This window comes from Vespula vulgaris, chromosome 15, assembly GCF_905475345.1.
Source record: "Vespula vulgaris chromosome 15, iyVesVulg1.1, whole genome shotgun sequence".
Lineage (NCBI taxonomy): Eukaryota > Metazoa > Arthropoda > Insecta > Hymenoptera > Vespidae > Vespula > Vespula vulgaris.
Genome location: NC_066600.1, coordinates 4,837,757 through 4,852,541, shown reverse-complemented (window position 1 = coordinate 4,852,541; position 14,785 = coordinate 4,837,757). Strand labels below are relative to the sequence as shown.

Sequence of the window (14,785 nt, the reverse complement as noted above, 5' to 3'; positions counted from 1 at the left end):
AAAAAATAATTTTGTGTGTGTGTGTGTGAAAATAACGAAAGAGTTGATATTTATTGATTGATCGTTATATGAGATCATTAAATACAGTCGATTTTATCAATTACATTTCAATTATAACTATAATTCGGGCCATTAGTATAGTAACGAGAATATCACGTACGTATATATCATATAATTATTTTTAACTTTCTACAATTGTCACGTAATTTTGAAGTCATATTATTTACACACACATGCGCGCGCACGTATATACTTGCATTTTTATAAATTTTAATTGTTGCAACAAAATTAATTATTACTTCATATCAAATCCTTCTCATATTTTTTAAGTTAGAGTTATACATAGTGTGTAATAATAATTATATTATGCTTAGTACAGTATATCTAACTATGTTAGTAATAATATATTAAAATAACGAGTTATAGTGTTATTTATAATAAGTATAGTATAAGTTATGTTCTTAGTATAATATTATGATGTGTGTGTGTGTGTGTGTGTGTATAATATTACATTATTCAGTGTAATTAATTATATTATACCATAATATAGAAATTAATGGTATTACTCACTGTATTATAATTTTAGAGTGTATAATATATTAGTATAGCATATTTTTACTTCATACTATAGTATTTGTATACTATAATATAATTATACTATAATATGTAATACTATATATAACATTCACGTTATTAATTATTTTTCTAAAAACGAAAAGAATTTCATTACTGGCAATTCAATAAAACCTTTTTTCTTTTTTATAATTACTTGTAAATATCAAAAAAAAGGAAGAAAAAAAATAAATATATAAAATAAAAAGAACTGCTTGATAAATCTAGTACATATACTCGTCTGAAAAAAATCATTATTTCGTTTTCCCTGATAAAGAAAAAAAAGAGAAGAAAAGAAAAGAAAAGAAAGAAAAAGAAAAATTAATAAATATAAGATAATAAATCAGAGGTGGAAATGTATAGAAAGCTAGTATTATATATTTTCCTAAAGATCCTTGGAAAACAGCGCGTAGAATTCATCTCCTAATAGAAGACGAAAAGATCCTTTGTCCGGAATTCATATCGTAATGGTCGACGAACAAGACCGAACGAATGACATCTTTTCTACATCTTTGTAAGTACTTAGTTGGAAATGATTTTTTTTTTGCTCTCTCGTATTTATCGATCGTCATCAATAGAATAAGGGGAGAAAGAAAAAGAGGATAAAAGAGAAAAAGAAAGAGAATAAAAAAGAAAAAGAAAAGAAAAAAGGAGAGATATATACCAAGTTGTATTTGTTTTTTGGAAAGTTCATCGTACAGCTTAGCATCTAATTTCTAGAAGCTACTGAAACTCGAATCTTTCGTTTTAAGTGATCTTGAAAAAAAAAAGATAAAAAAGAATAAAAAAATAAAAAACAAAAATAAAAAAAAAAGAGAAGGAAAGAAGGAAAAACGAAAGAAAAAAGAAAGGACCACGAAGGGATCGAGATCAGCTGTCGCACCTGTCACGCCCTGTAATTGAATTCCATCGGTTCGCCTCGATCGCTTATTCTTTTTCAGAATGTCGATATTGCCCTTCGGCTTGGAATACCACCATGGATATTTCCTTTATGGGATGGATGACGTGAAAGCCACTTTCGTATATCTCGGTCGTATTAATACGACGATATTTTTGGCTAGTGATTTTTTCGATCGATATTGAAAAATAAAGAAAAAAGAAAAGATCATATTCAAGAGAGAAAAATAATGTTTCAATGAAAGTGAAGAATTACAATATGGCGGATCGCTGCGCGTAAAAACAGATGAGTTAAAAATAAGTTTGACATGTCCTACGATTGATCTTGGATTCCAACATTTTTCTCATTTTGTTAGATATGTATAAATAAAATCAAAATTACATGTATTATAATAGTCAATAAGTAATGTCGAAATTTTCGTTAAAAATAGTATAGATCATTTAGATATATACAATATTGACAATTCCTAAATTAACAATATATATATATATGTATATATATATGTACATATAAATATAAAATATATTGTTTATATACGAATATAATAGTTTAGTGTCAAATTTAGACCAATAAATATTATCATAATTTTTAATAAAAATAGTATTGGTTATTTAAGTATATGAAATACTGAAAATAACAATAATATAATATTATATATATTATTTATATATAACAGTATAGTATCAGACTGGCCAATAAGTAATATTATTGGTATAAGATTTTTAATATAGAAAGAAATAAAAAAATAAAAAAAGAATAATTCACTTAGATAGAACACTCCAGAAAATTCAAATATTAACGATATAATATCATATACTGTTTATATACAATAATATCAAATAAATCAACAAGTAATATCAAAATTTAAAAAACAAAGAAAAAAAGAAAAAGAAAATTAATTAAATATAAAATTTACGTATTACTTATCGTTCAATCTAATGAACACTATCAATTTATAGAATTCATAAAAAGAAGTAAAAAAAAAAATGTCGTTTGTAAACAAAATAAAATTTCCCATTTTAGAAACATTTTGCATATACACATTTACACATATATGTATTTAGTATACTTAAAAATTTCAATCGTCTTTACATCGTTCCTAAATATCATTGTAAGAATTTCTTAAAACATAAAACTACTTACTGTTAAAGTGGAGAGACAGATAGACAGTTGGAGAAAGAAAAAGAAAGATAGAGAAAGAAAATTTAAGATAGCAAAATATAATAAAAAGATAATAAAATGATACGGAGTTAGAGTTTGGGATGACAAAGAAAGGAAAATAAAAAGAAAAAGAGAAAGAGAAAGGAAAAGAAAAAGAAGAAGAGAAAGAAGAAGAAAAGTATAGAAGAAAGAAGAGAGAAAGCAACGGATACTGAGAGAAGAGACGAGGAGAGCCTCGTATTGAGATGTATCCCTGTATCCGTTCGGAAGGTATAGAGGAGAGTCTAGGGGTTACCATAGCAACCGTATCGATCCTCACTGGCCTCAGAGATGTACTAAACGATTCACAGCCAACGAATTCTCTCTACTCAGGGCGTTAATGCGAATAGGCTTATAGTTTTGAGCCTAAGTACGTTTTATAACAATATCTAACAAATTATATTTCCTTTTTTTCTTATGATTTAAATGTTAAGCATACTTTTATCGATTTTATTTTGGTGTTGTTGTTGTTCTTATTATTATTATTATTATTATTATTATTATTATTATTATTATTATTATTATTATTATTATTATTATTATTATTATTACTATTATTATTATTATTGTTATTATTATTATTCAAAAAAATATATTGACCTTAAAAATTCGATCTCTCTAAACGATTGGTATTGTCCTTTTTCTATTCTTTTTTAAGCGGTAGGAGCAGGATTGTTTTATTATTATCTTTATTGTTATATATTGATACACACACACACACACACACACACACACACACAGAGTATAATGAATTTATATAAATTCGCTTGGATTTTATAGATTTAAAAAAAAATGAATGATGAAAATTAAAAAAAAAAATATATATATAGAGAGAGAGAGTGTATCGTTTATTAATATGATAATAAATAATTAATATAATAACTTTATTGACTTCATAATAAATAATAAATCTTCTTGAAATATTGTTGATAAAGCCACGGCTTCTTATATGTCGTTTGTGGCGACATTAAAACAAAATAACAAAAAAACAAAAAGAAAAAAAGATAATGATTAAAAATGATTTATTCCTTGTTCATTTAACCCTTCTCGTTAGCCGGAATTCGTGATGAACCCTTTTCTTTTTCATATCTTGTTTTTCTTTTTTTTTTAATGACCTCGGATTATCTCACGAAGCATATAAGCCTTGGTATAGACAAAACCGAGAGAGATGAATGAACAACTATCTTGATTGATTGCTCTTTTACATTTTTATTGCTCGTTCATACGTTCGCCAATTAAAAGCAACCACTACCTCGACGCTTCGCAAAGAACTCTTAATGAGGAGAAGTCTGAGAATTTATTATTTCTTTTTTCCTTTTTCTCCGTATGGTAAATATTAATAGATCAGGAGAAGAACATGTGCGAGATAAAATAAGAAAATGATAAAAGAGAATTAATAAAACAAAATTTCAATTATTAAAAAATTATAAAAATATTTTGTTTGAAAAAAAATTTATATATATATAAATATTATATATATTTTTATTTTATTATTATTTATTTTTATTATATATATATATATATATATATATATATATTTGTTTCTATGCACAAAACCTGTATAGCTATTTTAAGTGACTTTTTTTTTCTATTTCCATTTGTCCGATTATAATAAAACATTTTTTATATAAATATATATATATTTATTTATATACAAGAAAAATATATTTTTTCTATCTACATAAAATTTTTTATACTGTGTACAGACGCGCGCGTGCGCGCGCGCACACACGCACACACGCACACACATTGTGTTTGTGTGTGAAAAAAAAAAAGAAAAAGAAAAGAAAATAGAAAATAAAAACAAAACAAAAAATAAGGAAAGGGAACGGCATTGGAAAATTGCAAAGCTACACGCGAACATACCGAGTGAATTTAATGAGAACTTTACTCTGCGCTCTTCTATTCTACCAAACGACTTAATTACCAGTTTTCCTATTGAATTAAATCCACAGACTAGTGTCTATGACGTTACTTCCTGTGGCATCTCATTATAGGAAGCTTGTGTCCTCTCCCTAGGGAAAACCCTCGGTAACGACTTACATTTAATGGCGAATGCCGTTTTCGTTGATATCCATAAGAAGAAGCCATTTTGACTTGCATCATTATCAAAATAATTCTTACATCACACACAAAATTTTTATTATTTTTGTAAACATAAAAAAAAATTAATTTAGATTACACATTAATAACAAACAATTGTAAAAAAAGGAAATTAGATTATGAGTTAGTAAAAATCTGAATAATCAATTCTATATACGTATATGTAAAAGAAGAGAACATTTCTTTTTATAAAAATATTTATAAAAAGAATGGAAGAATGGAATAAGGATGTGGTAGAGCCTCAGATGTATTGATTTTTATAATCAGAAACTTATTATTCTGAAATATTTTGTTTTGAAAAAAAATTTTTTTAATAATTTATTTGTATAATTTATTTGTATTTTTAAAAGCGAAGAGAAGACCACATAAATTTCTTTTTTTTCCTTTCTAGTTACTTAATACTTAAGTAAATGAAATCGATTTAACCGAAGAAAAAAAAAACGAAACAATGATATTAATCTTGATTGTGACATATTAAAAATCGCGTATGATGATAAAGTTAATTACAAAGCATATGATCATTGTGTAAAATAACATTTGCACGAAGAACTTTCGTACGTGATAATAATTTCACAAGTTCTAATTAGTTCTATCTACGATCTTGTTATATTTGAAAGTTAGAAAGGGAGATACAAACACATGCGCCCACGCGTGTGTGCACGCACGACGCATACAACGCGCGCGCGCGCGTAATACGCGACACACATGAGAGATCGTGGAAAAGTGATGGAAGCAAGAGAAAAAGGAAATCTAGAATGACATTTGGCACCCTTCGACGAGCCCCGATCCAAATGAGATTCCCCTCGTTTCCTTCGTCTTCCATCAAACTTAATCTATTTATCGATAACTCATCCAACCAGGCAAGTTCAACGAGAATGAAGGAGCCAGAGGAGAGTACAGCATGATAATAGGGATAAGTGTGCGCTGAGCCACGATGTTCAGCGAAGAAAATAATAATAATAATAATAATAATAATAATAATAATAATAATAATAATAATAATAATAATAATAATAATAATAATAATAATAATAATAATAATAATAATAATAATAATAATAATAATAATAATAATAATAATAATAATAATAATAATAATAATAATAATAATAATAATAGTAATAATAGTAATAACGATGATTACGATTACGATAACGATGACGATGATCGTGATGACAGTGATGACGGTGATAGCGATGATGATGATGATGACGATGATAATGATGATGATGATGATAATAATGATACTGATGATGATGATGATGATGATGATGATGATGATGATGATGATGATGATGATGATGATGATAACCACCACGACAACAACAAAAATAATAATGAGAAAAATAGTTCCCGTAAAAAAAGAAACAAAAAAGAGAGAAAAAGTAGATCCAATTAGAGCTCGAAGAGAGATATGTTTTTGATTAAAAAAGCGTGACCTATCCGAAGGAATCGTTTCGAACGTAGTGAAAATATTACTTGATGAAAATCCAATGAGAGATCTTGCCCGATACTATTAATTAAGTACGCGGTAATAAATATAATGAAATAAGTATAAATGTAAAATTTGTAATTCTTTATAATCAATGTTTCTTTTATGCCATAAAACATATCATAAATCGAAAATATAGTATCGTTATACTATATATATATAATTATACTATAAATAAAACTATAATATTATTTTGCGAAATTTATAATAACTTTCTATATTATACTATACTATACTATACTATACTGTTATACCATAAAAAATTATTGTATTATTTAATATAACAATTATAGTATAAACAAATTATAGTATAATATTATTATACTATATAATATATAATAATATAGTATAGTATGATATAGTATAATATAAAATAAAAACTTATTATAATCTTCGTAAATTAATACTATACTCTATTATATATAGTATATCATGACTTATACAGTTATACTATAATTAATTCTAAGTATAATATGTACTTAAAAAACATGAAAAACTCTGTATAATTGTTAGTAACAATAATCTTATATTAAAATTAAATTAGAATAATCCGCCGTAATAAACAATTTAATTTTATTCGCGAGATTTTCGCGGCAATAAATTAATCACTAATAATCCAATAATAAATTGTCTTGGAGCGTTCTGAATCGTTAAATGAAAATTTATAAATTACTTCTTTTTATTTTGCAAGAAAAATTTTTTTTATTTCTTCCCTCCAGTCTTTTTTTTCTTCCCTTCATCCAATCCCTATATCGTACAGAGAAAAAGTAGATCGATTTTTAAAGTACTCTTTAAAAACTTTGTTTATTAATTATTTGTTAAACCAAAAAAAAAAAAGAAAGAAAAAGAAAAAAGTAGAGGAAAAAGAAAAAAAAAGAGAAAAAGAAAAAGAAAACACACTATAGGATACCCTTCCACATGCAATTACGGTGGAGTTTCACGTTGTTTTGTTCGCAACGGAAGAGAGGACGCAAGCGGGGGACTGGAAGGTGTGGTGGGGGGGGGGGGGGGGGGGCTCTCCCTCTCTTTCTACGGAGTTGGCCGTTTTACTGACAAGAACGAACAACAATTTTCCTGCGCGTAGCTACGTCCGCTGGCTTTCTATGAATAAGTGATTCCCCTTTGTGCACGAACGCGAAAAGTCTGGAACGCGATGCACAGTTGCGTCAATTCTCACGGCTTCCTTCTCCTCTACACTTCTATTTCCATCTCTTCCTCTACTTCCACCACCTCCACCTACACTACTTTCCCTTCTTCTCACCTCTTTTCACCTCACCTCATCTCATCAGCAAACTTCAGTACTCGCCATTTGAGTTCATACCACCGTGTTTCTCAAATTCTGACGAAATAAATGATCGGTTTCGGCATTATTCATATTCTCGATGATTTGATTAGCGTTTTATGAAAGATCACAGATATTGATAAACGAAGAACGAAAGTTTGTTTCTCTTCTCTTCGATCGAATGGGACAATGGAAAAAATTTTTTACGGAATAAATATCAAACGTCGTTATAAACAAATGAAAAAAAAAAAGAAAAAAAAATTGATAACCTCACGATAGTTTTTTTACAGCGTTTTTTATCAGTCGAAATAAATGAATAAATAAATAAATAAATAATAATTTATTATTAAACTAGAAGAATAAAGAACTAGAAAAAAATATATGTGTTCCTATTTATTAAATGTGTTGGCTTGTTTATTTAAATATATCTATCGGATTTTTCAGAAATTTTGTTTTTTATGAAAGAAATACAGAAATTTTACTTTTTTTTTCTTTTCTCATTTCTCCATTTTTATTTGCTTTCATGGAGAAAATCGTCCTTTTCGATGAAAATATTTGAAAGTATTAAAAGATATAGCAAAATATTTTGTTTGTTATAAAAAGTATTAATAACTATTTATATTATTTATTATTTTTTTGTTAAATAACTCTCTAATATAAATACTACAATAAAAAAATAAAACATTTGAAACTCACGAAAAAGATGAATCTTTTCTGGAATAAATCAAAACATATATATTTTTCTTCCAACAAATTTTTTTAATGTTTTTAAATTTTCTTTTAAGAAACTTTTTTTTGATGTAGAGTTCTTTTTTTTCTCTCTCCAATACAGATCAATGTTCAATATCATTATTAAAAATAGTCATACGATTTTACAATCACCGATATTTTTTACTTATTTTTGTTTCGTTTCAAATTTTTCGTACAACGCTTTAAATTTCCCTATTTTACTGTCGGATATTACAGAACAAATAAGGAAAAAAAACGCAAGTATTATCAAAAATTCTCGATATAGTATCAGTATAGCTTGACGTATGTATAAATATCACTATATTATGTTAACCTAGCAACAAATGATTATATAAACGAAATGAAAAAAGAAAGAGACGATTATCATTACATAGAAATTTAATAATAATAATTATTATTATTGTTATATATATAGTATATTATTATTATATATATTATATAATAATAGTAATGTATTATATATAATATAATTATAATTATTATTGTTATTAATATGTCTAGATATTTTTTCTCGATTATTGAACTAATGAAACAAATAAAAAAACAATAATGTTCTGTCATTTGAAGAACAAACTATTTTATTATAAAGAAACTGCTTTCATTATAGAGAAATGGTATATAGAAAAGATGTTAGTTTTTGGCAAAGAAAAGAAAAAAATGGAATAATATTTAAAAAAAAAAAAATATAGATATATCAACATACAAAATCAAATTTACACAACATTATAGAAATTTAAATATATACGTAAAATTTATTTATGTTTATTAAAATTATTAAATATTATATTACATTAACCCATTAACAAGTGTTTTCTTTATTTTATATTAATAAAAAATCGTTAGAAACGTATTCATAAATTTTGAAAAACCTATAGCCCAAAAAAAATAAACAAAAAAATTGATTAAAAATTTATTATTTTATAATTTGATAGTACATTTTTGTATATATATATCAAACTAGAGTATTAGGAAATATTAGTCATGAAGGAGCCAAAGAAAGATGACAAGAAATGATGAAAATATCGGTTGAAATGGTTAGAAAAAAAAAGAAAAGAATGAATAGAAAGAAAAGAATAGTGAGAGAGTTGGTCGTTGATACCGATTTTCTACCTAGCAATGGAAGTGAGAGTGCTCTGATACAATACCAATGATCAATACTTGTCAACAATGTGAAATAATAAATGGTGAATATCCAGGCTTCAATGATAAATTGAGATTGAATCGGCGAGTGGGTGATTACGTCAAACGTGATATTAATTCGAACGATATTTAACCGTAGGTAGTGTATCCGAGAGAGCGATATTTTTTTAGATCAAATCCGATTGTAATCAACGTTCAATCAATTTCAATCTGTGGAAAACAAATGTAAAATATAACAGATGTTTTGTCAAAAGAAATTATTTGGAACTTAGGTAATGTAATGAAAAGAAAATAAATATATTCTTTTTTTATCTTAAATCTAATTTTTTCATTTAATTAAATTGCTTTTTTCATATTAATATCAAGAATTTAATTAAATATTTTGCCTATATTGCATAGATTATATATTAAAATAATTACATTATGAAATATATTTTATTCTGTGTGCATGTAGGTATTAATATATATTATATTTTGCAATTACTATATTATTAGATATTGCAGAAACGCAATTTTTATATTATAAAATTTTACAATTATTATGTTAATATATATTGCACATATTGCATATATTATATATTTATATTACTATTTTGTCACATATTGTAATTTATTATATTAATAGATGTATGTATATTATTTCATATATTATATATCACAAATAAAGATACACACAATTACTATATTATCATATATTGCAATTATATTATAAAATATTGCAATTAGATAATATTATTACATATTATATATAGCACAATTATACAAACACACACACACACACACACAAGGAAGCTAGCCCATGCAACTGGAACAGGCTGTATCTTTTAAGCCGTTGAAAATAGAAAAAAATTTTATAAATTAAATTTAAGTGGTATTTGACAGTGCATAACAGGTAAATAATTTTATGCATTTTTGTGCATCGATGCATCAGAAAAATGCAATTGCCCCATTTTTTTTTTTTTTTTTTTTTTTTTTTAAATAGAAACCTATATTTTTGGCATTACTAATTGATGTAGTTTTTTTATATTTTACATAAAAATATTAATATATTTATGATCTTAACTTATACGTTAGAAACGGTTCTCCTTTCATTAACACATGGAGACAGACTTAAATAATTCAAAAAAATTTAGCTATGATAACTTCTTAACGTATAAGTTTAGAACATATATAAGTTAATATTTTTATATAGAGTATTAAAAACTACATTAACCAGTGCGATCAAAAATATAAGTTTCCATTAAACAAAAAAATGGAGTTGCATTTTTTCGTGCACCAATGCACGAAAGTGCATAAAATTATTTGCGTATTATGTACTATCTGATACCATGTAACTTTGACTTATAACATTTTCATCTATTTTCAACCATTTAGAATACAATCTATTCCAGTTACGTGAAATTTTCCAACAGGTAGAAATAATTCAGAAAATTTTAGCTACGTATAAGTTTAAGGTATAAGTAAGTTAATATTTTTAAGTAGAGCATAAAAAACTGCATCGACTGGTGCAGTCAAAAATATAGGTTTCCATTGAACAAAAAAGTGTAGTTGTATTTTTCTGATGCACTAATGTACTTATACACAAATATGTATAAAATTATTTGGGTATTATCTGGTATCATCTGATACCATTCAACTTGGAATTATAACATTTTTATCTATTTCCAATTATTTAGAAAATACAACCTGTTCTAATTGTGTGCGACGTCATACATACACACACAAGAGAGATACAGAGAGAGAGAGAGAGAGAGAGAGAGAGTGAGGGGGGGGGATATATATATATTGCATATACGATAAATTGCATTTATATTTAGTCAGGATACAGATGATTATCTTATGTATTCTCCTTTTTATCCTCTTTTCTTTCTTTTGTCTTTCGATTGATAAAGTAAAACATCGAAAATTTGTTTTGATTTAAAATGAATAAGTAAAAAAAGCCATTGCTAGTGAAGAGAGAATAAAGGTGCAACATATCGAAAAATTTGACTGTGTCTCTTTCTGAGGTTCATGGCCATTTCCTTTCAGGGACCGCGGATCGATGCTGCAACAAGGTTCAGGAAGAGGACTCGAGAACACGCTCGTGATCATCCTTCATTGTGACTCATTCTTCCTTCCGTAGAAAAAGGAAAAGAATACTGTCATAAAACATGCACACGACTACACGCATACGCACACAAACAAATATAAAAAAGATTTAAGTATTTACATGTTTGTATTATATGTATATATGTTCTACGTATTTACGTATGTTTGGTTACGACAAATTTTCAAATCGTATTTCAAAATATTTGATAGGTCTTGATTGAAGAAATAATTGTTTATAATTTAATTCTTTAATGTAACGCATGTATACATGCATACACAGATATACACACACCTATACATTTTTCAAATATAATTTTTTTTCGACGAAAAAAATTATTCTCTATCTCATATTTCAAATGTAGTGTTCCCAATTATGATAATATGTATAATAAATATAATCCCAAATATAAATTTATTTGAATAATTATACGTAAAGTATAATTCTGGTATAATATATGTTCAGTTAAAAGAGAGATACAAATAGAAAAAGAGAAAGGAATATAACAATTATTATATAATTACAATTTATAATTTCTACATTAGATAATTTTTACATTAGATAATTTTTTTTTAGATATAAAAGAGATAAAAAAGAAAAAAAAACAGAGTGAGAGAAAAAAAGGAAAACAGGAAAAAAGAAATGAGTTACTATAGAAGATTAAAAAAGAAATTTGATGTCGCACATTTCAATAAGTAAAAGAAAGAAAAGAAAAAAAAAAACAGAAAGAAACGATTTTCTAACAAGTGCTACTGTCACAAAAGCCATTTTTTCGTATCCAATGCTGAAGCAAAAGAAGGGAAAAGCGGCCGGCTGCGGGACAGTTTGCGTAAGGGAAAAAAAAGGAAGAAAGAAAAAGAGAAAGAAAAAGAAAAGGGGAAAAGAAGGGAAAAGAGAGAGAAAAAAGACTTGAGGATCGGTTCGACGAGCGAGTGGGGCCAGGTGCATTGACTTTACTCGCTCCATGGCAAACCGGATATCGGACTCGACTGCTACCTGCCCTACCCCTAACTCCTCCCCCCACTTTTCTGAAGATTCGTCTCCGTTCGGAGTATCTGCTACGGATTATGGACCGACATTTCTCTCCGTTGTTGCGTATGTATGCGTATGCACGTGTTGTGTGTGTGTGTGTGTGTGTGTGTGCGCGCGCGCGCGTGTCGCTCACGCTTCGATGCCTTTGGGGATCCTTTGTTCGTACAAGAGCTTGAAAAAAGGGACGGTTTTCCATCGGCAAAAAAAAAAGAAAAGAAAAAGAAAAAAAATCTGTAAAACGACGATTTACGTAGTGTGACTTATCTATTCATAAATTTTATTTTAATCTGTATATACGCATACATGATTACAAATTAAAAGTCAGTTGAATATCACCTTCGTTATTAGAAGGAATAGATAGAAAATACACACACATGTATATATGTATATTAAGAAAATTTTCACGATTTCGTGTGCCTGTTAAAATGTTTTAAGAATGGATACGAAATAAAATACCTGATTTCCAGTTAAATTCGATTCTTTTTTTATTTTTATCGATTAGATATTTTATTGAATTATTTTTGAAAAAGAAAAAAAAATAATACCTTAAAATAATCTTAAAAATATTGACTGAATTAAAAATAAATGATGGTTCGTTCGCTAACCATAACCGAACGATTTTTGTTACAAACTTTTTTTTCAAACGTGCTATTTTCGAGATATTTAGGTACCTAAAAAAAAAAAAGAAACTAACCAGATCGATTGATCTCGTAATAAGTTAAAAATATTGAAAATAATCGCACTTTATTTGAAATATTTTTATCTTACGTCAATACGATTTTCCTACGTAAGTACATAGAAACAGAAAAGATAATAACGGTCTACATCCGTTATGTTACGTATAGATTATGTACTGACTAACGCGTATACTGACTTAACCTTCGAAGAAAGAAAAGAGAAGAGAAAAAAGAAAAAAAAAAGAGAAAAGAAAAGAAATATTTGTAGATACAGATAAATACAATTCCATCATTTCGAATTATTTTTATCTAAATAATCACAGTGATATTTCTGATTGTTTTTACTAAAGATTTTCAAGGTGGCGCGTTTGCTAAGGTAAAAATATGGCCGACAGGATGCAGTTAACACGAAGTCGAAGTGATTTGTCATCGGTACGGATGAACGGAACATTCGAGTCATCGTTACACGCGTAATGCTTCGTCATTCTTTTTTTCTTTATATTCATTCTCGTCATCATCTCCGAGAATTCGCTTAATTCGTTTAGTGCATGGAAAAAAAGAAGAAAAAAAGAAAGACAGAAAAAAGAAAAGAACAGCGAATCAATGAGTTGGCTGAAAAAATAACTTCGTTTAAAATATACGATCGTTCTAATCCTTTGGATTCATCGATTGGCAAACAAGCTACCGGCACGATCATGTTTCAAGGCGTAGAAGAAAAAGAGATAAGGAATCGAGCGTTAGCTTCGCGCGATGACTATGGTTCAAGGTCGGACGTTGCACTTTCGTGGTTCCGATGCAACAAAGAGAAAGAAATGGAGGAGGAACGGTTAGCTAAACTACTTCGGGTTTAAGATGTTTGTCCGTAGATTATTTACTATTTTTAATATATTTAGAATGAATGTACTTATGAAATTAAATACTGCTGTTTTATTATAAACTTCGACTGGAAAATAACGAAAGATAACGAATAATGTAAGAAATATAAGATCAACGAACTTTCATCAATATTAATTTAATAAATTATTTAAATCGTATATGTATATATATATATGCAATATAAATTATTTTCTTCGTCCTAATAACAGTTATTTAGATTCCTCTTTAACATGAGCATCGGTGGTTCAGTGGTAGAATGCTCGCCTGCCACGCGGGCGGCCCGGGTTCGATTCCCGGCCGATGCAGGACTTTTTTTATCTTTTTATTTTTTAAATTTAAATTTTCTTCTGCTTTAAAAGATACGATACACACGATAACAGTTATTAAAATAAATACACTCATTCTAAAAATATAATAATAATAAACATTGTAGAAAATTATACGCTATATACTTAGCACCATTGAAATAGCCATATGTTACACTTTCACCATTATGTTTTCCCTTACCATCTGTTGTATTTCTTTTTCTATATTATCAAAGGAACAACTCGTTCCGTTTGTTGAAATCGTATAAAATTATAGAGAACGTGTTATTTCGAAAAGAAAAGAAAAGAAGGAAAGTTTTATTTAATGAATT

At 27.2% G+C, this 14,785-nt stretch overlaps 1 protein-coding gene and 1 non-coding gene across 5 annotated transcripts in view; one reads left to right on the top strand and one right to left on the bottom strand.

Annotated features, from left to right (window-relative positions):
- LOC127069528 (zinc finger SWIM domain-containing protein 8 homolog) overlaps positions 1 to 14,785 on the bottom strand; it is a 52,698-nt gene that overhangs the window by 30,536 nt on the left and 7,377 nt on the right. The window lies entirely within an intron of this gene.
- Positions 14,383 to 14,453, top strand: Trnag-gcc (transfer RNA glycine (anticodon GCC)). Its single transcript has one exon. It is a non-coding gene; the product is annotated as a tRNA-Gly (tRNA).